Source organism: Theropithecus gelada, chromosome 10 (assembly GCF_003255815.1).
Source record: "Theropithecus gelada isolate Dixy chromosome 10, Tgel_1.0, whole genome shotgun sequence".
Classification (NCBI taxonomy): Eukaryota; Metazoa; Chordata; class Mammalia; order Primates; family Cercopithecidae; genus Theropithecus; species Theropithecus gelada.
In genome coordinates, this window is record NC_037678.1 from 61,378,371 (window position 1) to 61,403,215 (window position 24,845).

At 40.2% G+C, this 24,845-nt stretch overlaps 1 protein-coding gene across 3 annotated transcripts in view; it reads left to right on the forward strand.

The window, feature by feature from the left end:
- Nucleotides 1-24,845, forward strand: part of ZHX3 (zinc fingers and homeoboxes 3) — a 137,218-nt gene that overhangs the window by 29,932 nt on the left and 82,441 nt on the right. For 2 of the 3 annotated variants that reach the window (XM_025399509.1, XM_025399508.1), the window contains exon 2: nucleotides 20,706-20,798. The gene's annotated coding sequence lies outside the window, so the exon portion shown is untranslated. Of the gene's footprint in view, nucleotides 1-20,705; nucleotides 20,810-24,845 lie in introns of all 3 variants that reach the window. The other variant, XM_025399510.1, reaches the window with a different exon arrangement.

Genomic DNA, 24,845 nt, shown 5'->3' on the forward strand with positions numbered 1-24,845 from the left:
TATTAAGTGACTGTCATGTGCCTGTCACTTTTCTAGGCAAAAGGGATGATAGTATTCAGCAAAAAGTCACTACCAGCATGGAGATTTCAAATTCATGAATGAGTGGCTCTAAAGTCAAAGGCTGGGCACAGTGGCGCACACCTGTAATTCCACCACTTTGGGAGGCCAAGGTGGGTGGACTGCTTGAGGCTATGAATTCAAGACCAGCCTGGGCACCATGGCAAAACCCCATCTGTACAAAAAATACAAAAATTAGCCAGGTGTGATGGCATGTGCCTTTAGTCCTGGAAGGCTAAAGTGGGGAGGATTGCTTGAGCCCAGGAGGTGGAGGTTGCAGTGAGCTGAGATCGTGCCACTACATTTCAGCCTGAGCAATAAGGTGAGACCCTGTCTCAAAAATAAATAATGAAATGAAGTCCTTGCTTTACTCCAAATTTGATTTTAAAGGGCTGGTTGTATCATCACAGTGGATATAGAGTTGTGTCTTTCTTAGTACATCCCATGATATTTTATATTACACATGAGAGTATATTGTCTATTGCTACATAATAAATGACTCAAAGTAGCATCTTAAAACAACAAATACCTATTATGTAACAGGAATGGGTTGGGAATCTGAGCAGGGCTTAATGGGTGCCTCTGGCTCACAGTCTCAAGAGTTTGCAGTCAAGTTGTAGGTTGGAGTTGCAGTCTCATCTAAAGGATTGATTCAGAACAGGGATGGCCCCACTACCAAGCTTACTCACGTGGTTGTTGCTAGGCCTCAGTCTCTCACCATCAGTGCCCATCTATAGGGATGCCTCATGACTTGGTATTGGCTTCCCCTTGGGGCATGATCCAAGAGAAGGTAAGAGACAGAACCCAGGATGGAAGTCATGGTCTTTATATGACTTAATCTTGGAAGTGACGTTTCATCATATCTGCTGTATTTGTTAGAAGTGAGTCAATAAGTCTGGCCTACACTCAAGGAGATGAGGTTTCACAAAAGCATGAATACTAGGAGGCAGAGATCATTAGGGGCCATCTTAGAGCCTGCCTAACACAGAAGGCAGGACATATTATAAACAAATACAGTGTGTCAAATGGTAATACATGCTGTAAAGAAAAATAGAGCAGAATAAGGGAATAGAGAATGATAGAATGGGAGTCTGACTGCTACTTTGGGTGGTGTAGTCAGGGGAGGCCTCTCTAAACAGTAATGTTTAAGCAGAGTTCTGAGGAAGATAAAGGGAACAAGTATGGATTCCTGGGATAAATGATTGATTCCTGTTATTCATTCAAATCAGAATGAATAGTAAGTGAAAGGCCTCAAGTCAGCAGCATGTTTGAGGAATAGCACAGAGTTCACGTGTATTAGTCTATTCTTATACTGCTATAAAGATACTACCTGAGACTGGGTAATTTATAAACAAAAGCAGTTTAATTAATTCACAGTTCTGCATGGCTGAGGAGGCCTCAACTTACAGTCATGGTGGAAGGGGAAGCAGGCACCATCTTCACAAGGTGGCAGGAGAGAGAGAGAGAGTTCAGGGGAAACTGCCACTTTTAAATAATCAAGTCTCATGAGAGAACTCCCTCACTATCATGAGAACAGCATGGAGAAACCACCCCCATATCCAGTCACCTCCCACCTGGTCCCTCCTTTGACATGTGGGAATTACAATTTGGGATGAGATTTGGGTGGGGACACAGAACAAAACTCTGTGATTACCAGAGGTGTGGAGTAATCAAGGGGAGAAGAGAAGAGATGACGTTATAGAGTAATGGGAGTGGGGAAGATAGATCACACAGGGCTTTTAGCCCATGGAAAGGATTTTTGTTTCTACTCTGAAATGGGAAGCCATTGGAGGGTTTTGAGCAGAGATAAAAGAATAGAGAGAAGGAAAGAGTAGCAACGTTCCAACAGTTCTCATGTGAGAATTACAAGGAATCTTGACTATAATAAGTATGACTTATAGAAGACTTTTCAACAGCAGCAATCATGGCTGAAAGACAATGGAACAAAGTACTTTGAGGAAAAAACTGAACTAAGAATAAATTGTCATGCAATAGTGTGATATCAAGTTAAACTATCACTAGATCTCAAGCTAACTATCATTCAAGAGTGTGAGTGAAATGGCTTTTTTCAAAGACTGAAGTTTTTCATCCACTGACCATCGCTTAAAAACCCCTTAGGAAGTATGAAAAATGAATGCAGAAGGAAGGATTAGGAGTCAGGCAGCGATGATACAATCCATAAACTTGACAGTAGCCATCTTTCTGAAAGTTTTTTAAAATGTTTTCAATAATAAGTGGCTAATTTTGGGTAATGGGAATGAGTGTGTTTTCTATTTGTCTTTATAATTTTTTGCATTTTTAATTGAAAAGAGACTTTACAAGTATGCAAAAAAGTGCATTCTCAACAGTGACTACTGCTCTGATGCTATTATAATTTTTCTCATCTTTGTCAATGTAAGAACTCTTCGCTGATAGTTTAAAATGATAATAGCATTTATTGATCATTTACTCTGTACTAGGCATACAATGCTCAACCTTTTGTATGTATCATCTCATTTAATCCTCAATAGTTCTGTGTGAAAGGCACTATTGCTCTTTCTCTTTTACAAATGAAGAAACTGATGCTGTGAAAGTTGAGTAACTCTGATGATAACACTAGTTGTTAAGTAGTACAGCCAAGATAACACCGGCTAGTGAACAGCCTGGCTAAAACGAGAACTTGGGAAGGTTTGACCCTAGAATTCATGCTTCTAACTGCTACACTGTTTTATCCCTTCTTCTACCCAGTTTTGATTATTTTGCTAAATGGTATCAGTTTATTGATACACTAAATTAAACTGGACTTCTCTTGAAAATAACTTGACAATGATGCCAGCTGCATTTAGTATTATAGAATTTTATAAATGAAAGAAATTTTAATGAACTAGTTCAACTCCCTCATTTTATAAACAAGGAAACAGAGGCTCAAATAGGTTAACTGACGTGTCCAAGGCCACACAGGTGATAACAGCAACATCTAGAAGACAGGCTTCTAACACCAACATTAGTATTATTTCCTCTGGAATCTGAGTATTTAGCCTTAAAGGTCAGGGTTCTATTGAAATGACCTCAGTAAGTAAATGATTTGTCCAGAGATGCTTATTCTGTAAGCTGGCATTCATATACTGATAGTGATGTAAATGCCCTCCGTGGAGAAGAGTGGCAGACAGAACCCTTCACCTCAAGTAATTTACAGTCTAGTGAGGATATAGAGGAATAAAAAGAAATTACAGTTCAGCATGTTAGGTTCCATGAGAAGGGTAAAACAGAATGGCAAGCAGAAGGACCGTCAACCCAGTGTTTGGAGTGGGGAGAAGCAAGGGTAGTTAGGGAAAGCTTCTTAGAGAAGGAAGTGTTTATGCTGAAACCTGAAGGACCAGGAAGAGTGTACCAAGTCAAAGGATGGGAGAGGAAGTACATGGAGGAAGAAAGGTGAACCAAATAGTAAGGGGAGGCAAGTGAATGCTTGTATCTAGGACCCTAAAGTAATGAAGCATAGCTAGTGAGAGCACGCAGTGTAGTGGGGTAGGATGTAGCTTGGGAAAAGAGGGGTGGTTAGCTTGGTGGAGGATGAGGCTGGAGAGGTGATAAAGGTTTAGATCCAGATCATAACATCCCTAGATTTGATGCCAAGGTTTTGATTAAAGGCTCCCAAAAACTTTCCAGGATGAGAGCAATCAGATTTTTAGTGAGAAAGATTAAACCTGGAACAGTGAGGAAAATGATTGCAGAGAGCGTCAAGGCTGGGGTCTTGATGAGAAGGGCTAGTCCTTTGAGAAAATATGTAACTGTATGGACCAACAGACAGATTGAAGATTTAGGAAGTGGAGAACTGGCCATTGTTGGAAGCTGGTGGAAGGTGAGTGGTTGGGCACTTGGGTATACACTGAGATGGGCAACATAGGGGATGGGTCAGGCCTAAGGGAGGAGATGATGATTCTGGTTTGGGACATGTTGAGCCTAGGGGGTAGTGGGCCATCCAAGAACAGATGTCTAATGGGCAGCTTGCTCTGTGGTGAGAGAAAGCTGGCTTTGGGGATAGTTGGCATGTAAGATGGGACTTGAAGCAATTGGAGAATAGGAGATCAAGCAAAGTGAGTGTCCTGAGAAGGGGAGAGAGTCTAGGATGGCATGCTGCTTGGTACCTTGTAAATACCCAAGTGTTTATAAATTCATTTATTTGATCAACAGCTGTATTCCTTCTTAAGTAATTAGGTAATAGGCATTCCTTATCTGGTAACTGAAACATTACGAAGCAAGTGCAATTTTCTCATTACTCTGGGGACACTGACTCATTCTATCACAAAGGTTTGAGAAAAAGAGATTTTTGTTTAATAGTCTATTTTTCCTTTTTAAAATTAGATAAATAATATACAGTGCATATATATTAATACTTGTACCATCCGAAAGATACAGAAGTACAGAGAGTAAAAAGGTTTTCTCTTCTCTCTTCATCTTCTCTCCACTCAAGACATTTTGAAAGTAACTATCCATGTACTGTTCCTAAGAGGAGCTGGGTTCTGGACAGTCTAGGTTGGAGACTGGAGAATGTGATCCTCATGTTTGTCTTTGACTCACAGTGACCGTAGATAAAAGTGATTTTTTTTTTTTTTTTTTTTTTAAAGACAGAGTCTCACTCTGTTGCCCAGGCTGGAGTGCAGTGGCACAATCTCAGCTCACTGCAAGCTCCACCTCTGGGGTTCACGCCATTCTACTGCCTCAGCCTCCCGAGTAACTGGGATACAGATGCCTGCCACCATGCCTGGATAATTTTTTGTATTTTTAGTAGAGACAGGGTTTCACCATATTAGCCAGGATGGTCTCGATCTCCTGACCTCGTGATCTGCCTGCCTCAGCCTCCTAAAGTGCTGGGATTACAGGCATGAACCACCCCACCTGGCCCAATAAAAGTGATATTAATGTTCAGTGATTGCCTCCCCAGGAAATACACTTGCTTTTACCCTTAGTGGTGTGTGACCTTGTTTTTATAGGAAGTCATTCAACTGCATAGTTAGTGGAGAGCTGAAACCCTGCATTATGGACTTTGGGAAGTTCTACCACAGCTGGACAGATGTGGAGGAGAGGGCTCTCATTTCCAGGGTATAGAAAATCTCTGGCATGTGAATGCACGCACATGTGCACCTTGATGTGATGTCTAAAGAGTTGTGAGGCCAGGCACGGTGGCTCACACCTGTAATACTAGTACTTTGGGAGGCCAAGGTGGGCAGATCATCTGAGTTCAGTAGTTCAAGACCAGCCTGGGCAACATAGCAAAAACCCTGTCTCTACTAAAAATACAAAAACTAGCTGGGCATGGTGGGGCATGCCTGTAATGCCAGCTACTTGAGAGGCTGAGACATAAGAATGGCTTGAACCCAGGAGATGGAGGTTGCAGTGAGCCAAGATCGCGCCACTGCACTCTAGCCTGGGCAACAGAGCAAGACCCTGTCTCCAAAAATAAATAAATAAAACAATAAAGAGCTGTGAAAGCCTTTGGTTATGCAGTGAATTTTTAGTGTTATTACATCTACCAGTCTCCAGCTGATCAAAATAATCATCTTTAGGAAATGTTAGAAATAGTCATGAGATGTCGTATATTTTATTCAATTCCTTATTTGCCGAGTTTAACTTCATGCAATGTACCTGGGTTTTAGACTTGATATTTGGCCATCATTTATTTATTTTCTTTTTTTTTTTTTTTTTTTTTTGACACGGAGTCTCGCTCTGTCGCCCAGGCTGGAGTGCAGCGGCTGGATCTCGGCTCACTGCAAGCTCCGCCTCCCGGGTTCACGCCATTCTCCTGCCTCAGCCTCCCGAGTAGCTGGGACTACAAGCGCCCGCCACCTCGCCCGGCTATATTTTTGTATCTTTTAGTAGAGACGGGGTTTCAGCATGTTAGCCAGGATGGTCTCAATCTCCTGACCTCGTGATCCGCCCATCTTGGCCTCCCAAAGTGCTGGGATTACAGGCTTGAGCTACCGCGCCCGGCCCTGGCCATCATTTAAAGGTGGACTTCACTAGAGGCATCAAAAGATGAATTGTGGGCTGAGTGTGGTGGCTTACACTTGTAATCCCAGCACTTTGGGAGGCCGAGGCAGGTGGATCACAAGGTCAGGAGTTCGAGAACAGCCCACCTAACATGGTGAAACGTCATCTCTACTAAAAATACAAAAAATTAGCCAGGCTTAGTGGTGCATGCCTGTAATCCCAGCTACTCAGGAGGAGAGGCAGGAGAGTTGCTTGAACCCCGGGGGCAGAGGTTGAAACCCCGTTTACTAAAAATACAAAAAATTAGCCGGGCATGGTGGTGGATGCCTGTAGTCCCAGCTGCTCGGGAGGCTGAGGCAGGAGAATGGCATGAACCCAGGAGGCGGAGGTTGCAGTGAGCTGAGATCGTGCCACTGCACTGTAGCCTGGTGATAGAGCTAGACTTTGTCCCCCCAAAAAAGAAAAAAAAGATGAATTGTGTCTAATGGACCTCTAAAACATTACTTCTACAGTGTTAAATATGCATAGAAATATGTGCTTAAGGAAGATTGTTACTTGGTAGAGAAGATGAGAAGTTATGTGATTGCCTTTGGCATTTGCAGCATACCACAGGATCTAGATTTTTTTTTTTTTTTTTTGAGATGGAGTCTTGCACTGTTGCCCAGGCTGGAGTGCAGTGGTGTGATCTCAGCTTACTGCAGCCTCCACCTCCTGGGTTCACGCCTTTCTCCTGCCTCAGCCTCCTGAGCAGCTGGGACTACAGGCGCCCGCCACCACGCCCGGCTAATTTTTTGTATTTTTAGTAGATGGGGTTTCCCTGTGTTAGCCAGGATGGTCTTGATTGCCTGACCTCGTGATCCGCCTGCCTCGGCCTCCCAAAGTCTGGGATCTCATGCCCGGCCAGGGTCTAGAATTTAAATGAAAAATTATTCTAGAGCTCAAGCACTGAAAGGGTACTTAATAATTTTTTGGCAGCTTGCTGATGTGTTTATTTTCTGGTCTTCTTCATCTTGGGGTAAAAGACACCTTTATGGATTTAGTTGTTAAAGTCAGGAACCTGGGAGTCATCCTTAACAACTCTGTCCCTCACGCCCAATCCACCAGAAGGACTACCGATTCTACCTGTAACACATTAGGGAAGCCATCTTCACTGCCAGCACCCTAACGTGGGCCACTGTCATCATAGCCCAGGACTTCTGCAATAGCCTTCTGCCTTCTCTCTCAGCTGCTACTCACTCCCATCCACTCTACTTTCAGCCAAAGTGATCTTTTTGGAAACGTAAGTCTGTTATGTAACTCCCCTGCTTAAAACTTTTAAATGGCTTACCATTTCTCTTAGGATAAAATGTTTAAACACCCGTCACTGTTTGCAAGGTGATATGTGACGTGGCTGTGGACTAATTAACCTCATGTTGCACTCACCTCCATTCACCATCATCCTTCCAGTTCCTGGAGGAAGTCATCCTTTTATTTGAACTGAACTTTCTCTGTAAGCATCAAAATTTAATTACCGTCTATGGTTCTTCCACAAATAAGAAAAGATTTTATGTCTACTACTCTTTCCTACTCCCAGCTGTTTTTCAAAGTTTCTCATTAATTTTCGACATTATCTTTTTTGTTTCAATAATTCTTATTAGCAGTTGCACTTCACCTAGTGTCTATTTTATCGATAATTGTGGAGTAGAGTTTTAAGCCTTTTTTTTTTTTGTTCAGCTCTGCTTCTTGTATTCCAAATCTTTTATTTCTTGGATTCAAATTTAATTTGCTACAGTACACCTTTGAGTCTCTTCCTACTTTCCCCCAAAGAACACAGTGGTGAACTTCATGGAGCAGTTGTATATCCCCAGGTAACTTTATTTTGCCTTCATACTTAAGTAACAGTTTTAGGTAATATGAGAGTCTATGCTTAAAGTTAGTTTTCCTTTTAAACTTCGTAGAAATTGTTTCATTTGTGTTTTAGCATCTGAAATTACAGATGAGAAGTCTGGTGCAAATACAATTTTCCTTTTGTTACAGTTAGCATGCTTCCTACCTGTAGCATGTTCCTAGATTTCAGTTTTATTTTGTAATTTAAAAATTTCACCAAGCTATATTTAGGTAGTTTTTTTCAATATCGTTATACGCCATGTAAACTTGGCAGACCCTTTCAACCTAATGCTCGGATCTCTTTAACTCAGATCTATTTGGTCCTATTTCTTTGGTAATTTCTTTTCCTCTATCCTCTCCTTTAAAACAAAGGTTAGACATATATTGGATCATCTAGATTTATCCTCCTTTCCCCTCTCATTTCCCGTTTCTTGGTTTGGGAGAATTCATCAGTTTGATCTTGTAAATCACTGCTTTTGTCTTTGGTTATGCCCCTTTTGCTATTCAGACCTCTGTTGAAGGATGAAAAAATTTTTTTGGCCCGGTGCAGTGGCTCATGCCTATAATCCCAGCCCTTTGGGAGGCTGAGGTGGTTGGATCACTTGAGGTCAGGAGTTTGAGACCAGCCTGGCCAACATGGTAAAACCCCATCTCTACTTAAAAAAACAAAAACAAAACAAAAAGTAGCTTTGTTTTTTATTCCCCAGTAATAACTTTTTAGTATTATTCCTCTCCCTTAGTATCTCCATAGATCTTTGAAATGATATCTTAATAGATCTTTCAGAGAATGCTACAATTATTTTCTGCTTCCTTGGCTATTTTTATTTGTTATTACTTAATGGCACATTAAATTATCTAAAGAATATTCAAATACAAATGCCTGGGCCTCTCTTCCCTCTGTAAATACTGATTCAATTGGATCGTGGTGGGGCCCAGGCAATTGATATTTCTAAAAAGCTTAGCAGATGATTCTGATGTGCATCCAGGATTGAGAACTTTTTGATTGTGTGATCAGAGTGGTAACTGTAGTGGGTTTTCTCAGCACAAGTGGGAATTATTCTTCCGGAAGTAAATTCAGAGTACAGGAGCGCTGGTCCTGCTACCAGGGATATACCTCCAGGGATTCCGTCAGCTGCCTTCTAGGCGGGTGTGTGCATTGTCATGTGTGGTGCTGTTTCTTCGTTCTGTAGTCCCAGCACCTATGTGGGTGGTTCCCCCACAGCTGATCCTCCACTTTATTATAGAGAGCTGTTCTCACAGCTTAGCCTTTCTGAGAACACTGGAGGATGCAGCTGTTCCATAGGCCTCTAATTATTCTCCTGACAGTCCTGGGCTCACTTCTGCTTCTACATCCAGCTTCCCTTATGTCTGAATTTGAGTTTGTTCTCCCCTAGGGGTTCTATGGTTATATTCACAGTTTTAGAGTTTCCTTCTTTTGCTTGGTTCAAGTTGCAATTTCCTTTACGTCTTAGTATTGCTGTCATTCAGTCAGTCCTGATGGCATTTCCCCTCCCTTTGGCCCAGAAGTCCTCATGCTCTTCTGATGGTATCTTTCCTGTTTATCCTGTGCTGCTGTGAACGTATTACTCTTGTATTTTTATAATATATATATTTTTAAAAGTAGTCTTTTATATTGGTGATTTTAAGAGACAGGAGAAGTACATTCTAAATTAATCATTATTTATGATGAGCAAGAAGTCCTCAAATACTTTTTGGTTACTTCTGAATAGTATCAGACATTCAAGGAGTTCAGCTGACTATTTACAGAAGAGGAACTTGAGGTGGTTTAACCAAATGAAAAACTACTTCATTCTATTAGTTAAAAAAAAAAAAAAAAAGCATTTAAAGTTGTAAGATACCACTTTTCACGTATCAAATTAGTGAAGTGTGTTTTTTTTTTTTTGTTTTGTTTTTTTTTTTTTTTGTTTTTTTGAGACGGAGTCTGGCTCTGCCACCCAGGCTGGAGTGCAGTGGCCGGATCTCAGCTAACTGAAAGCTCCGCCTCCCGGGTTTATGTGTGTGGAGCAGAGGTTGTGGTGGGGAGTATATAAGGGGTGAGGATTATATATGAGAAAGATAATTTAATGCTAACAAGGATGTAGAAGTATAGACATTCTTATATACTTCTTGTGGAATGCAAAGTGGTACAATACTCAGTGCAGTTTGGCAATATGGGCCTTTAAAACTTCCATCCTCTTTGACCCAGGATTCAAATTCTGGCAGTCTATCCCAAGGAAGTAATCATGGGTGAAGACAATAATTTATTTACAAAGATGTTATAAAATAAATAAAAACAGGCAGGGCGTGGTGGCTAACACCTGTAATCCCAGCACTTTGGGAGGCTGAAGCAGGCAGATCACGAGGTCAGGAGATCGAGACCATCCTGGCTAGCACAGTGAAACCCTGTCTCTACTAAAAATACAAAAAATTAGCTGGGTGTGGTGGCAAGCACCTGTAGTCCCAGCTACTTGGGAGGCTGAACCAGGAGAATGGCATGAACCTGGGAGGCGGAGCTTGCAGTTAACCCAGATCGTACCACTGCACTCCATCCTGGGCAACAGAGCGAGACTCTGTCTCAAAAAAAATATAAAAATAATAAATAAAAACAAAAACCAAACACATCCAAATGCCTGACACTGGATAATTGCTAAATTATGGTACAAATTATGGTACATCTATGCAGCTAACAAAATTAAACAAAATGAAGTTATTTTTTAAAATAAATATTTAAAAAGATTTTAATGTCATAGGGAAAATGCTTATATAATGATGCTAGGTGAAAAAAAATATATACTGTAAAACAGATTTATCTAGAATATTCTGTTTAAAAACTGCAGAGAGATCGGGCAAGGTGGCTCACATCTGTAATCCCAGCACTTTGGGAGGCCAAAGCGGGAGGATCACAAGGTCAGGAGTTCAAGATCAGCCTGGCCAATATGGTGAAACCCCGTCTCTACTAAAAATACCAAAATTAGCCAGCATGGTGGGTGGGTGCTTGTAGTTCCAGCTACTCAGGAGACTGAGGCAGGAGAATTGCTTGAACCGAGGAGGCGAAGGTTGCAGTGAACTGAGATTGCACCACTGCACTCCAACCTGGGCAACAGTAAAAATTAGCAGTAGTGATTGTTTCTATGATTTGAATTATGTGCACTTTTTCCTCTATAGTCTTATAGTCTTCTGTATTTTCCGTATATCTACAATAAGTATATTCAGGAAAATATTGGTATTATTTTTTAAATTGCCAAGCTGTTCCACAAAGAAATATGAATGGCCAGTAATCACATGAAAAGGTTTAACCTCAGTAGTAATAAAAGATGTAAAGAATGCTCAATAACATGAGAGATGTTTATCAGACCCATATTTAAGTACGAAAAAATACCAATATGTGCAGTATGATCCCAGTATGGTTAAAATTGTGTGTGTGCACATGTGTGTGCATCAGAATGTTGACAGTGCTTATCTTTTGGTAGTGGATATTTTTTGGGTTATATAAGCTTTCCCCCAGCTATAATCTTTTTATTTTATTTTTCTTCAAGACAGGGTCTCTCTCTGTCGACCGGGCTGGAGTTACAGTGGCACAATCTCTGCTCACTGCAACCTCTGCCTCCCTAGTTCAAGCAGTTCTCCTGCCTCAGCTTCCTGAGTAGCTGGGACTACAAGTGTTAACCCCCAACACCCAGCTAATTTTTGTATTTTTAGTACAGATGTAGTTTCGCCATGTTGGCCAGACTAGTCTTGAATTCCTGGCCTCAAGTAATTCGCCCATCTCGGCCTCCCAAAGTGCAATCCCAGGTATAAGCCACCATACCCAGCCTCCCCTAGCTATAATCTTCTCTACTCCTTTGTATTTTCCAGTTTGCTTATATTGAAAGTGTATTGCTCTTGTAATCAGGGGAGTTTTTTTTCCACACTAAAATTAATCTTTCCATCCCTGACACTATTCTTTCTGCTTTTAAAACATGTTTAAAATATTTAACATGGAGGGGGCCGGGCGCGGTGGCTCACGCCTGTAATCTCAGCACTTTGGGAGGCCAAGGTGTGTGGATCACGAGGTCAGAAGCTCGAGACTATCCTGGCTAACACGGCGAAACCCCGTCTCTACTAAAAATACAAAAAATTAGCCAGGCGTGGTGGCGGGTGCCTGTAGTCCCAGCTACTTGGGAGGCTGAGGCAGGAGAATGGTGTGAACCCGGAAGGCGGAGCTTGCAGTAAGCCAAGATAGCACCACTGCACTCCAACCTGGGCGATAGAGCGAGACCCTGTCCCCACCCCGCAAAAAAAAAAAAAAAAAATTAACATGGAGGGTAGGGCAGGAGAAATTTGAGAGAATTCTCTGTGTAATTCAGTATTAAGAATTAATTGAACTCAGTATAAATTTACATACTACCTTAAAGAGATTTAACTGTTTGTTTAAAGAGGTATATTTGAGTACATCAAATACTTTAAAAATATACCCTTTTCTCAAAATACTAGCCACGTAGATGCAACATGATGGAAAACTGGCTTTGTGCCATTTAAAAAATGTTACAAAAATGTTTGTGTCATTTAAAAAAAGTATATAGTTGAATAAGTTAGTTTCTTTTTTTAAGAGATAGAGTCTTGCTATGTTGTCCAGGCTGACCTTAAACTCCTGGGCTCTAGCAATCCTCCTGCTTCAGCCTCCCAAGCAACTGGGACTACAAGTACACCCCACCTTGCCTGGTTAGTTTATATACGTTTTTGTCAAATGTTTATACTTATATAAACACCACCCCCAATCAGTATACAGAACATTTTTGCCACTCTAGAAAAGTTTCCTCCTTATGCTGTCTTGTCTGTCTTCATCATTCTATTGTGATTTTCACCACCATAAATTTTATCTTTTCTAGAACTCCACATTTTATTTTCTATCTAACTTCTTTTGCTCACCATGCTTTGGAGATTCATCCATGACATGTGTATCAGAAATGTATTCTTTTTTATTGCTGAGTAGTATTCCATTGTATGAATATCACAATTTTTAAAATCTATTCTTATGCTGACAGATATGTAGGATGTGTCCAGGTTTTGTCTATTTAAAAATTGGGGGTAGTTTGTAGCTATGTCATAAACCCCAGTGTGCTTTCTTTCTCCTTTTTTCTGTCTAGCAGGGCTTGTGAAGCAAGCATTTGCCCTGCAGTTAAGGGCTGGTTTCCAGGCGCTTATAACTAAGACCACCACAAAGAGAACAGAAAACAAAACTAAAGTGAGCCCGCCAAGTCCCAGGCGGACGCCTCAAGAGTTCAGATCTTGGGCACAGAACGACAGGCCTGCAAATTGAAAACTCCCTTTACAGAAAGAAAAAAAAAAAGAGCTAAGCATTGAGAGAGCTCAGGGTACCCAATTAGAGACCAAGAGAGCCACTACCACATTGGATCAAATCACAGCAGTTGCTTTGAGACAGAGAGGTTACTGAAAACGCTGAGCCTTGACTATACTGAGAGTGAGGAGGGGCACTTCCTCTCCCCAGCAGCCTTGCAGCAAATGTCCCTGAAGTGCCTTATCTGGGCTTCCTTCTGCAGAGGCTTCAGGCTAAGGAGTACTAGGATATACTCTTAAAGTACTTCCCTAACTGCTTTTCCAACATGAGCTACAGTTTAAAAAAAAAAAAGGAAAACAGACTCTTAAGGGTGGGATTGGGGGATATACTTGATAACTGGAAAACCAAAAAAATCCCCCAGACTCAAGTGGCTATAATACATTCAGGTATTGAGCACACTCCGTAAGAGCAGGAATTCTGAGCTCTGGGTTTGAGAGGCCCAGGATGCCTCTTTCTGTGACAGACAGGGCACAGCACCTCCTCTCCTGTCTCATTCCTTGTAGAGTTCATTTTCCTCTATGCCACCACCAACCAAAGAGAATGTGGCCTTTATCCTGTTTCCTCGGACACTGCCTCTGTATCCAGCCCATCCTCTGAATTTTTGTTTGTTTGGTGTTTTTGTAAATTTATTTTTATTTTTTGTATTTCTTCTGTCCTCTGAATCTTCACACAGAGTTCAGGTTAACTGAATGCAACTAGAGCTGAAGAAATGGAGAGGGAGAAGTACAGTCATTCAGTTAGCTTGTTGAAGACACTCTTAGAAGATGGGAAATTGTGTGGGCCCTGAAGATAGGACCCTCATTAGGCAGTGGTGTAAGACCAAAGAATAGGAAGTCCTCTCCACCTGCCGTGTTAGAAGGGCTTTCCAGTTCTGGAAGAATTTGTGGCAAAACTCATGCCATGAGAGTGAGTCTCCTATGGATGTTATGCTAACCAGCCTTGCTCACTGTGCTGATTGCTTGGCATCGGACTCAGCCAGCAAGAGTCTACCCTATGTCCATCCTAACCCAGTTCTCCTCATCACTGGACTGTTGTCTCTCTGTTGTGTCACTGCATCAGGTTTTTACCTGGTTACCTTCTGGCCCCCATGTCTTGCCTGGGCCTATTTTTTTTTCCCTTGCCCTCTTCAACTTAAACTTTCTGGTGAAAACAAAAAATAAACATTGACTCAGAAATTCAAATTTTACATTAGCTAACATGCTCTGCCAAAGCACTGACCCCGAGCACCTGCCAGATGATATTTTTATTGCTTTTAGTTTCATTATAGGTGGCAAAATACATGGAATTGTATTTCTTTTTCCTAGGATTTAGTGGTTGTTTATTTCAACAGATGGTATTTTCTGACTGAAGGTATTTATAAACAGTTTCTTTTCTTTTTTTTTTTTGAGACGGAGTTTCACTCTTGTTGCCCAGGCTGGAGTGCAAATGGCACGATCTTGGCTCACTGCAACCTCCGCCTCCTAGGTTCAAGTGATTCTCCTGCTTCACCCTCCCGAGTAGCTGGAATTACAGGTGCCCACCTCCACGCCCTGCTAATTTTTGTATTTTTAGTAGAGACAGGGTTTCACCCTGCTAGCTAGGCTGGTCTCAAACTTCTGACCCCAGTCGATCCACCTGCCTTGGCCTCCCAAAGTGCTGGAATTACAGGCGTGAGCCACCGCGCCTGGCCCAGTTTGATTCTTAAGATCCTTTGTGATGTTGCTGGATCACCTTGGACTATGAGTTTCATGTAGCTTATACATTGAAAGGAGGTGCAAACTGAAGCTTTGAAAAGTTGACACTAAACATCACAACTGAGGCAATCGCTGCCCCTCACTCAGACTCATAATCTACTGGTTTCAAATGACTTTTATTTTAGGGGAATATATACTTTCCTTGCAATTGCTAGTCTTATAAAACTCCACAGTGATTTTTCCTGGGTTATTGTGTTATCGTCAGTTCTAATTTTGATGTGTGAGCAAAAACCAAATTGTATCCAGCTCAAGTTACCTTTATAATGTCAAGTGATTGTTCTCTCACAGACTTTAGCCAAAAAATTTTAAAGAAAAGACTTGTAAAAGCCTTCTTCTCCAACCGACACCCTGTCCAATTATAGTTGATACTTTAAGCTCTGACTCTCAAGCTTCTGTGAGCAAAATCTTTGTCGAAGTAGCTAATGTTACATAATCAATTTGGGGGGATTTAAACTACATGAAAGAGTCCCTGATACCATTCTGTGAAGTCTGTTAAACAACTTAACTCTTATCAGTGAACAAATAAGCTTCATGCGTCTCTCTTCCTCTACTGGGAACTGAAGATAATGAAACTTAATTATAAGTCAGGAAAATGAAAATCCTTAAGTTCTGACCTTTTCCATAGGCCAAAGCAAATGAAATAGTAAGACACTACATAATTTACACTCATTCTCTGGAATATGAATTTTGGATTACCAGTGGCAAGTGTAAACTTCGTATTTGTGACATACTCTGGGATATTAGTAAATTACCATAGAGATACAGACAACTAAAGAAATTAGTGTATCACCTTATCAAGGATGTTTTAAGATAACCTTAAAATTACATCATAGAATGGAAAGACATCCATGGATTAGAAGACTTAATATTATAAAGATGACAATACTACTCAAAGTGATGTAAAGATTCAGTGCAATCTCGACCAAAATTCCAGTAGCTATTTTTGCAGAAATAGGAAAGCTGATCCTAAAATTCATATAGAACTGCAGAGGACCTGAATAGTCAAAACAATCTTGAAAAAGAAAAACAAAGTTGGAGTATTCATGCTTCCCAGTTTCAAAAGATACTACAAAGCTACAATAATCAAAATAGGTGTAGGCATAAGAATAGACATATAGATCAGTGGAATAAAACAGAGTCCAGAAATAAACCCATACATCTGTGATCTTTGAGAGCAGTGCCAAGATGATTCATTGGGGAAAGGACAATCTCTTTAACAAATGGTGCAGGTACAACTGGATATCTACATGCAAAAGAGTGAAGTTGGACCCCACACATACTAAAATTAACTCAAAGTGGAGTGGACCAAAGAACTAATTGTAAGAGGTAAGACTATAAACTCTTAGAAGAAAACATAAGGGTAAATCTTCATGACCTTGGATTTGGTAATGGATTCTTAGAAATGACACCAAAAGCACAAGCAACGAAAGAAAAAAAAATAGACAAATTGGACTGCATCAAATGTTAAAATTTTGCAGCAAAGGACACTGTCAAGTAAGTGGAAAGGCAACCTGCAGAATGGGAGGAGATATCTGCAAATCTGTTAAGAGTTTTTTTTTTTTTTTTAAACAACTGAACAACAGAAAAGATAACCCAATGAAAATATGGGGAAGGGACTTGAATAGACATTTTCTAAAGATATGTAAATGGCCAAGAAACATATGAAAAGATTTCCTGGGTCTTTGGTCATTAAGGAAATGCAAATCAAAGCCACAATGATAGACCATTTCACACCCACTAAGATGGCCATACTTTAAAAACAAAAACAGAAAATTATAAGCATCGATGAGGAAGTGGAGAAATTAGAACCTTGTACTTTGCTGTTGGGAAAGTAAAATGGTGAAGCCACTGTGAAAAACAGTAGTTCCTCATAGAATTCCATATAGAATTACCATATGACCCAGCAATTCCACTCCTGGTTATATAGCCAGTAATTGAAAACAGGTATTCAGATAACTACTTGTACACTCATGTTCATGGCAACACTATTCACAATAGCCAAAAGATGGAAACAACCCAAATGTCTGTCAGTGAATGAATGGATGAGCAAGATATGCATCTATACAGTGGAATATTTTTCAGCCATAAATAGGAATGAAGTACTGATGCATGATGCTACAATGTAGATGAACTTTGAAACATTATGCAGAGTGAAAGAAAGCCAACCCAAAAGGTCACATATTGTTTGATTGCATTTATATGAAATCTCCACAGGAGGTAATTTTATGGAGACATAAAGCATATTAGTGGTTGTCAGGAGCTGGAGGAGGAGGAGTAGGAGGAGGAGGAATAGGAGTGACTGCTTAATGAATACAAGGTTCATTTTGGGGTGATGAAAGTATTTTGGAGCTAGGTAGATGTAATGGTTGCACAATATTGTGAATGTGCTAAATGTCACTGAATTGTACATTTAAAATGGTTAATATTACATTATGTGAATTTTCAACTTTTAAAATTACATCATATAGTTTCTGTGATCTCACAGATAACTGTGGCTTTGCTGTCATAGTTACCTTGTGACTGTTGGAACCCATGTGCTTTGTACATTGGGAAGTTCTTTCCAGCTCTGGACAGGAAACATGAAGACAGATGATCCCAAGTAGGTTTCTCCCTAAACTAACAATTAAGGAATATAGTTTCACTTTTTCATTTTTATTTGTTGAAACTGGTAAAGCTTCTACCTTGAGTGGGTCTGGATTTTTTTTTTAATTTATCAGACCACATTGGTCTGATATTGTTTCCTTCATTTAATTTGAAAAAGCTTGTTTAAAATAACTTTATTTGGAGATGGAATAATTTTTTGGTTTTATGAAAATTTAAAGGAATTGTAAAAGAATCTAAGACATACTTACGAAATTGCAGTCAAGTTTTTCTGGTGATTTTGTACGCTATACTGCTAGAGATTTTTGTGATACTTTCTAAAATCATTTCAAATTTTTTTTTTAAATTGTCAGTGGCCTTGGTGTCAAGAAAAAGAAAATTGTATTCAGATCTGTCAAGCAGAGCCTGTGCAAAAATGGAAAACATTAATTTTTTATTTTTATCTCATCTGTTTTGTTTTTTGAAGGAGGAGCTTTAGGCTATAGTCTGGCAAAGGATCTGAGAAGAACTTCTTACTCAGAAAGCTAGAAGTGTTTTGCCAATTATTATGAAGCTTTTCTTTATGAATGAGACTGTTGCTTCTGGCCCACAGTCAGTGCTGTTTTTGGAGACTTGTTTCTCCAGCAAATGTTGTCTTCCACACTCCTACCTGCTTCCTCTTATGATCCAAAATATGCCATCCAGACTAAAAATCTGTAGATGTGAAGCAAACAAAGCTAACTGGTTTATAGTGGATTGCACTCATGGTTTTTGGCATCATCTGAATCAACCAATCAACTGAACTCTAATGCCTTGGTTGAGTAAGGGTGTTGCAATTTTTAAAGTTAGAAGGGATCTGGCAAGCATAGGAAAATATCTGTCATGCCGACTATTTTTCTAAAGAAACTTTTGTAGGCCGGGCACTGTGGCTCACGCCTGTGATCCCAACACTTTTGGAGGCTGAGGCGGGCGGATCACAAGGTCAGGAGATGGAGACCATCTGGCCAACATGGTGAAACCCTGTCTCTACTAAAAATACAAAAATTAGCTGGGTATGGTGGTGTGTACCTGTAGTCCCAGCTACTCGGGAAGTTGAGGCAGGAGAATTGCTTGAACCTGGGAGGCGGAGGTTGCAGTGAGCTGAGATAGCGCCATTGCACTCCAGCCTGGGGGACAGAGGGAGACTCTGTATCAAAAACAAAAAACAAGAAACAAAACAACTTTTGTAGAGACTGTGGTCTGTCTCACTCTGGTGCCCAGGTTGGTCTTGAACTCCTGGCCTCAAGCAGTCTTCTTTCTCAGCCTCCCAGAGGATAATTTTCAAAAAATAAGCAAAGATGAGGTTTAAGTTAGAGAGAATTAGAAATTGTTTTTCAGTAAATTATTAATAAGGATAAATTTTCAAGAGCTAATTCAACTAGACATTGAGCTACTTTAGGCATACCAGGACAGAAGTAGAAAAAGTGAAATAGATGGATGACACTGTAGCTTACTGCACAATTATATTTGCCCAGGCACCCCTGGCTATGAACAGCAGCATCATGCATAATCCTTTTTAATTTTTTTGAGAGGGAATCTCGCTCTGTCGCCCCGGCTGGAGTGCAGTGGTGTGATCTCAGCTCACTGTAAGCTCCACCTCCCGGGTTCGTGCCATTCTCCTGCCTCAGTCTCCCGAGTAGCTGGGACTACAGGCGCCCGCCACCACACCTGGATGATTTTTTTGTATTTTTAATAGAGACAGGATTTCACCATGTTAGTCAGGATGGTCTTGACCTCCTGACCTCGTGATCTGCCCGCCTCGGCCTCCCAAAGTGCTAGGATTACAGGTGTAAGCCATTGCGCCTGGCCTTTTTTTTTTTTTTTTTGGATGGAGTTTCGTTCTGTTGCCCAGCCTGAAGTGCAGTGGTGCGATCTTGGCTCACTGCAACCTCTGCCTCCCGGTTTCAAGTAATTCTTCTGCCTCAACCCCCTGAGTAGCTGGGATTACAGGCATGCACCACTACACCTGGCTAATTTTTGTATTTTTAGTTGAGATGGGGTTTCACCATGTTGGTCAGGCTGGTCTCGAACTCCTGACCTTGTGATCTGCCCGCCTCGGCCTCCCAAAGTGCTGGGATTACAGACGTGAGCCACCGTACCCAGCCTTAACATAATACTTTTCTTTGGGTAATTTACCTAATAAGTTTCCTCATTTGGGTGATTAGAATATAGAATCAACTTCATAGGGTCATTGTAAGGATTGGATTAATGTACTTAAAGCTCTTAGAACAATCCCTGATGCAGTGTAAAGCTAGATGTGTGTATGTTAAAGACATAAGACGGTGGTGTTAAGAAGTTAAGAAGTCACTGTGGTGAGGGTTTTTTTTGTTTTTTTTTGTTTTTTTTTTGAGGGGGAAACCTGTGTACATTCATAGATGCTCATAGTCATGGTACAATAGAGTGTAGTGTACCAATGCCTAGACGTCTGTTGGAAGTTCTGAGACCTTCTGGTATACTCACTTTGGGACCATTTTACTGCTAATGAGCATCTCAACCAAAGAGAATTCTTCAAGTAAGAAATAAGAACTCAAAAGTAGTGGTTTTTCAACTGTTTCCCATGAAGCATCTCTGGTTGTCTGTTGGAAACATAGTTACTGTCTCATTCATTCACCGAAAGTGCCCATGATGAAATACAGGGGTAATGGTCAGAGACAGAGATGAAAACAGTTCCTTGGCCTGGAACTCACAGTCTGAGCCATTTTTGTACCTCTAGAATCCATACCAGGAAAACCCAAATGGAAGAACATCAGAAAATGGCACATTCTTGAAGTTATAAAGCAACACATCTGTTAATATTTCTGCCAAGCTGTCTCAAACTTAGCTGGGAGAGAGAGATGGAAACTCATTGGTGGAAAGAGCGTTAAAATTACAGATTTTGTCCTGATCTGTTATCAGAGACCAATGAGTTTGCTTTATTTCTATGTTCTAGTTTCTACTAGAAATTTTAATAGTTTCAAATTGCTAGTTTGTATTTCGATAACCTCTTTTTACCCTTGTCTCGCTGGTTTTTCTGTTTATGTATAGTTCTGGTGCAAATGAATTAGGAAAGGAGACTAATGAGATTGGATAACTCAGCCTCCTGAAATGTTTTCTTATGAAGTGATGATGCGCTGCTTCTTTTATAGGACTGAAATGCAACTGCAGAAGCAACATGCAACCTTTTAAAGATGCTTGTGGGACTGCATAAAGTGAAGAGGGAAACTGGAGAAAACAATGAAGTAAGGAAAAAGTATGTTTCCCGGGTAAATAACATGCTTGTCAGTTTTCCCAAGTTTCTTGCTACATCAATTACCGCAACTTTGTAATGCATAAGTCTTTATAATTATATTTAATCTTTGCATTGCTATTAAACATTATTTTCTCCTCCCTTGTTTTTTATTGCTGAACTCTTTCATCAAATCATTCTTTTTTGGATTAATCTAAAAATCTGCATTGAATCTACAACTTAGATGATTTCTTCGATCATTTGATAGGAATCTGTTATAGGTTGACCGCTGAGATCATGAGTATCCTGTGTTGTGTCTCGGTGATGTACAGGGTGAGTCAAAGTGTCAGCTTTTAGTCTGAGTGCAGAACTTACACTTGATTGACTTGAAAAACTAGAAAACTAATTTGAATACCAATTATTCAAGCCATATTCTCAGGTTACAATATGTGTGGCACTACACACATCTCTGGGATATGTGGAATAGGATACCTTAAAAAAAAATCTAGTGTATTTAATGATGGGCATATATTCACAATATACTATTAAAAAGCAGTTACAAAACATATTAAAATTTAAACCAAGAAAACCTTTTTTTAATGCTAAACTTCATATGGAAAACAAAGCACACTAGCAAATAATCATTGTAAGTAGACATAGCCTTCACTTGGTGAAATAGATATGCCCTAGTAAGCTTTTTAAATAAAGCACATCTTTTACATTATTTTCCATTATTAAGAAACTTTCTCCAGTAAGCTGAATAAAAAATTTTAGAAGGAGTGAAAGAAATGGAGGCAGAGTCATTGATGATATGTGATGCTGGAAGTTCTGTACAACTTCCTTAGACAACTCCATGGCAACATCTCTTTCTTCTCCTTCACAAGCCTGGGGACCACCAGCCCGTGGGCATTTTCCCACAAGTGTAACTTCTGGAACTTTGTCTTGTGGTGGGCACCTTCCCTATGCTTCAGTAATGGATTGCTGCAGGTGTAATCTTGGGTATTCTTCCTTGATCGTTATTTAACTTTGAGTCTTAAAATTGAGTGAAACTGTTTAGTGGCTTTATATATCAATCTTCTAAACTAAAAATGTCCTAAGTTTCTTGTGTACACATCTCCTAGTGCTCACTCTCATACTGACTGCTTCATCACACTGGTCTCCTGGCCATGCTTCGGTCTGCCCAGAAATATTCCTGCTTTGGAGCTATTGTTCTTGTTCCCTCTGCCTGGAATCATCTTCTCCCAGATAGCCAAATGACTACTGCTCTCCTTCTTCAGGTTTCTGCTCCAAAGATGCCTTCTATGGTACCCTCAACTGAAAACGATACCTTACCATACCCTGGAATCACTCTATCCTTCTCTGTTTTTTCTATAGCATTTATCACCATCCAGCCACTGTAGATAAATTTGATTGGCTGTCTCCCTGCCTTCCCTTCACACCCAGTACCTTCCCTGCCTGAACTCCTCTTTGAGGGCAAGATTATCCCCAGAATCTAAACCAGTGCTGGACAATAGATGCTCAGTAAGTATTTGTTGAGTGAGTGAATGAAGCACGCTTATGTTAGGAGGATTAAGAAGATTTGGAGATCATGTGATTGGATTGAAAATGATTAACAGGGAAAAAATTGTGGAGGAAGTATCTTAAACTGGATGTTAAAAGTCTGATAAACAGCAGGGCTTAAAAATCATTGTCAAAGATAGCTCTTTGATCTAGAAGGTAATTTAGAGCCACTTTAGGAATATAAATGGCAGATCAGATATTTATACTAAAAAAAGACATAAAATATTAAATGTCTAGGAAAGCTATGGATGGTAATTAATTGGGAGGTTTAGGCTAGGCACGGTGGCTTACGCCTGTAATCCCAGCACTTTGGGAGGCCGAGGCAGGTGGATCTTTTGAGGTCAGGAGTGCAAGACCAGCCTGACCAGTATGGTGAAACCCCATCTGTACTAAAAATACAAAAAAAAATTATCAGGCATGGTGGCAGGCACCTGTAATCCCAGCTACTTGGGAGGGTGTGAGAATTACTTGAACCCATGAGGCGGAGGTTGCGGTGATCCAAGATCATGCCACGGCACTCCAGCCTGGGCAACAGGGTGAGATTCTGTCTTTAAAAAAAAAAAAAAAAAAAGATTGTGAGGTTAACAAAAAGAGTTAGAGTGGTTCAGGTGAGATGTGACCTGAAAGAAGAATATCATGGTCAAGGTAGAGGGAACAGGTGGGCCCTAGAAATGCCTATTGAATTTGATAACTGGTAGGATGGGGACATTGCATATGATTGGAGGTTGCAGTGGAGGAAGGTTAATGGGAAGGTCAAAGTCAAACTGGAATCACTGAGAGTTTTCTTATGTCAGTCTCTGTACCTACTACCTGGTGACACTGAACCATCTTGACTACAGTTTATCTCATTTTTGCCACTCTGCTTCTACCTATGAAGTATGATGTTTATTCTACACATCACGCTTTTTCTGTTTCGCCTTTAAGGTCTTTTAAAATTAATCTTTCACTTTTAGAGGCACCTACTGTCTGACTCAGCAGTTTAATATAGCATTTCTAGAAATTTATCTTACATATGACCTCATACAGCTATGCAGGTAATCCTAGAGTACCTCAGCCTCTATCAAATCCTCACGCATGCCTCCTACCCCATTAACACTTGGAAAGAGAATAATTGTCTGTCGCTGCCATTGTTCTGTTGTGGCCATGGGTCTTGTCCCCCTCCACTGGTTCTGGTATTAATTGCCCACCTTTTTGCCTAAACTGCAGTGGACTAGAGACGTTTGTACAGGAGCTAACTATGTCTTCTCTCAGGTTTCTTCTTTTGAACATTTGTTCCTTATGGCAATCTTTCTCTACCCATTTGTGAATATCATGAATGGTTAATAGTAATACTTTTTTACTTTGTATTTTTAAGGCTATGTAGGTAATTAAGTATATAGTAGTGGGCATCTCTACTTGGCTGAACATTAAAATCACCTCAGAAGCTTTATAAATTTCTAATTCCTGGTCTCACCGTCAGAGACTCTGAGACAATTTATCTTGGGGCGCTGTGGACATTAACATTTAAAAAGCTGCCCAACGAATTTCATGTGCACTCAAGCTTGAGGACCAGGAATACTGTAAGTTTTTCCATATTGATGATGACTGTGATCACTTGAAATTTATCATAATGGCTGGGGGCGGTGGCTCACGCCTGTAATCCCAGCACTTTGGGAGGCCAAGGCAGGCGAATCACCTGAGGTCGGAAGTTTGAGACCAGCCTGACCAACATGGAGAAACCCCATCTCTACTAAAAATACAAAATTAGCCTGGCGTGGTGCCTGCCTGTAATCCCAGCTATTCAAGAGGCTGAGGCAGGAGAATCGCTTGAACCCGGGAGGCGGAGGTTGTGGGTGGTGAGCCGGGTTTGTGCCATTGCGCTCCAGCCTGGGCAACAAAAACGAAACTCCGTTTCAAAAAAACAAAAAAAAAATTATAACGATTTAAGTGATTCCTTTGGGTTTTGTAAGTTTACAAAGGTGTTATATTTAAAAAAAGTATATATAACATCTGCCTTTATTGTATTTGTGTCTCATTCATTTTTATGTTGCTTTTTGTTGGAAGGAACTTCTGATACTGTATTAACAGTGATTATAAAATGCTTATTTTGTGCTTACTTTTAATGACTGCGTAGCTTGTTTTTTCCCTTGAAGTATAATTGACATTTGGTTCCGTAAATAGGTACTCAATCAGGGTAAGAAAATGTACCTTTACTATTAGTTTTAGAATTTTAAAATTAAGAATAGGTATTAGATTTTAACAAATGATTTTTTTTATTTCTGTTGACACAAATAAAAATTTTAAAATCTATTTCTAGGTTCTATTTGCTATTCTTTTAAATTTTTGAGCATAAGTTCGGAGTGAACTTTGTGTATAGTTTTCTTTCTTTCCATTTCTTTTAGCCAGTTTTTGGGTCAGATTAGTAGAATAATTAGATAACCTATATCTTGACCTATTTTTGGCATGATTTATATAACATGAATCATTTGTTTCTGGAGACATGAATCATTTGTTTCTGGAG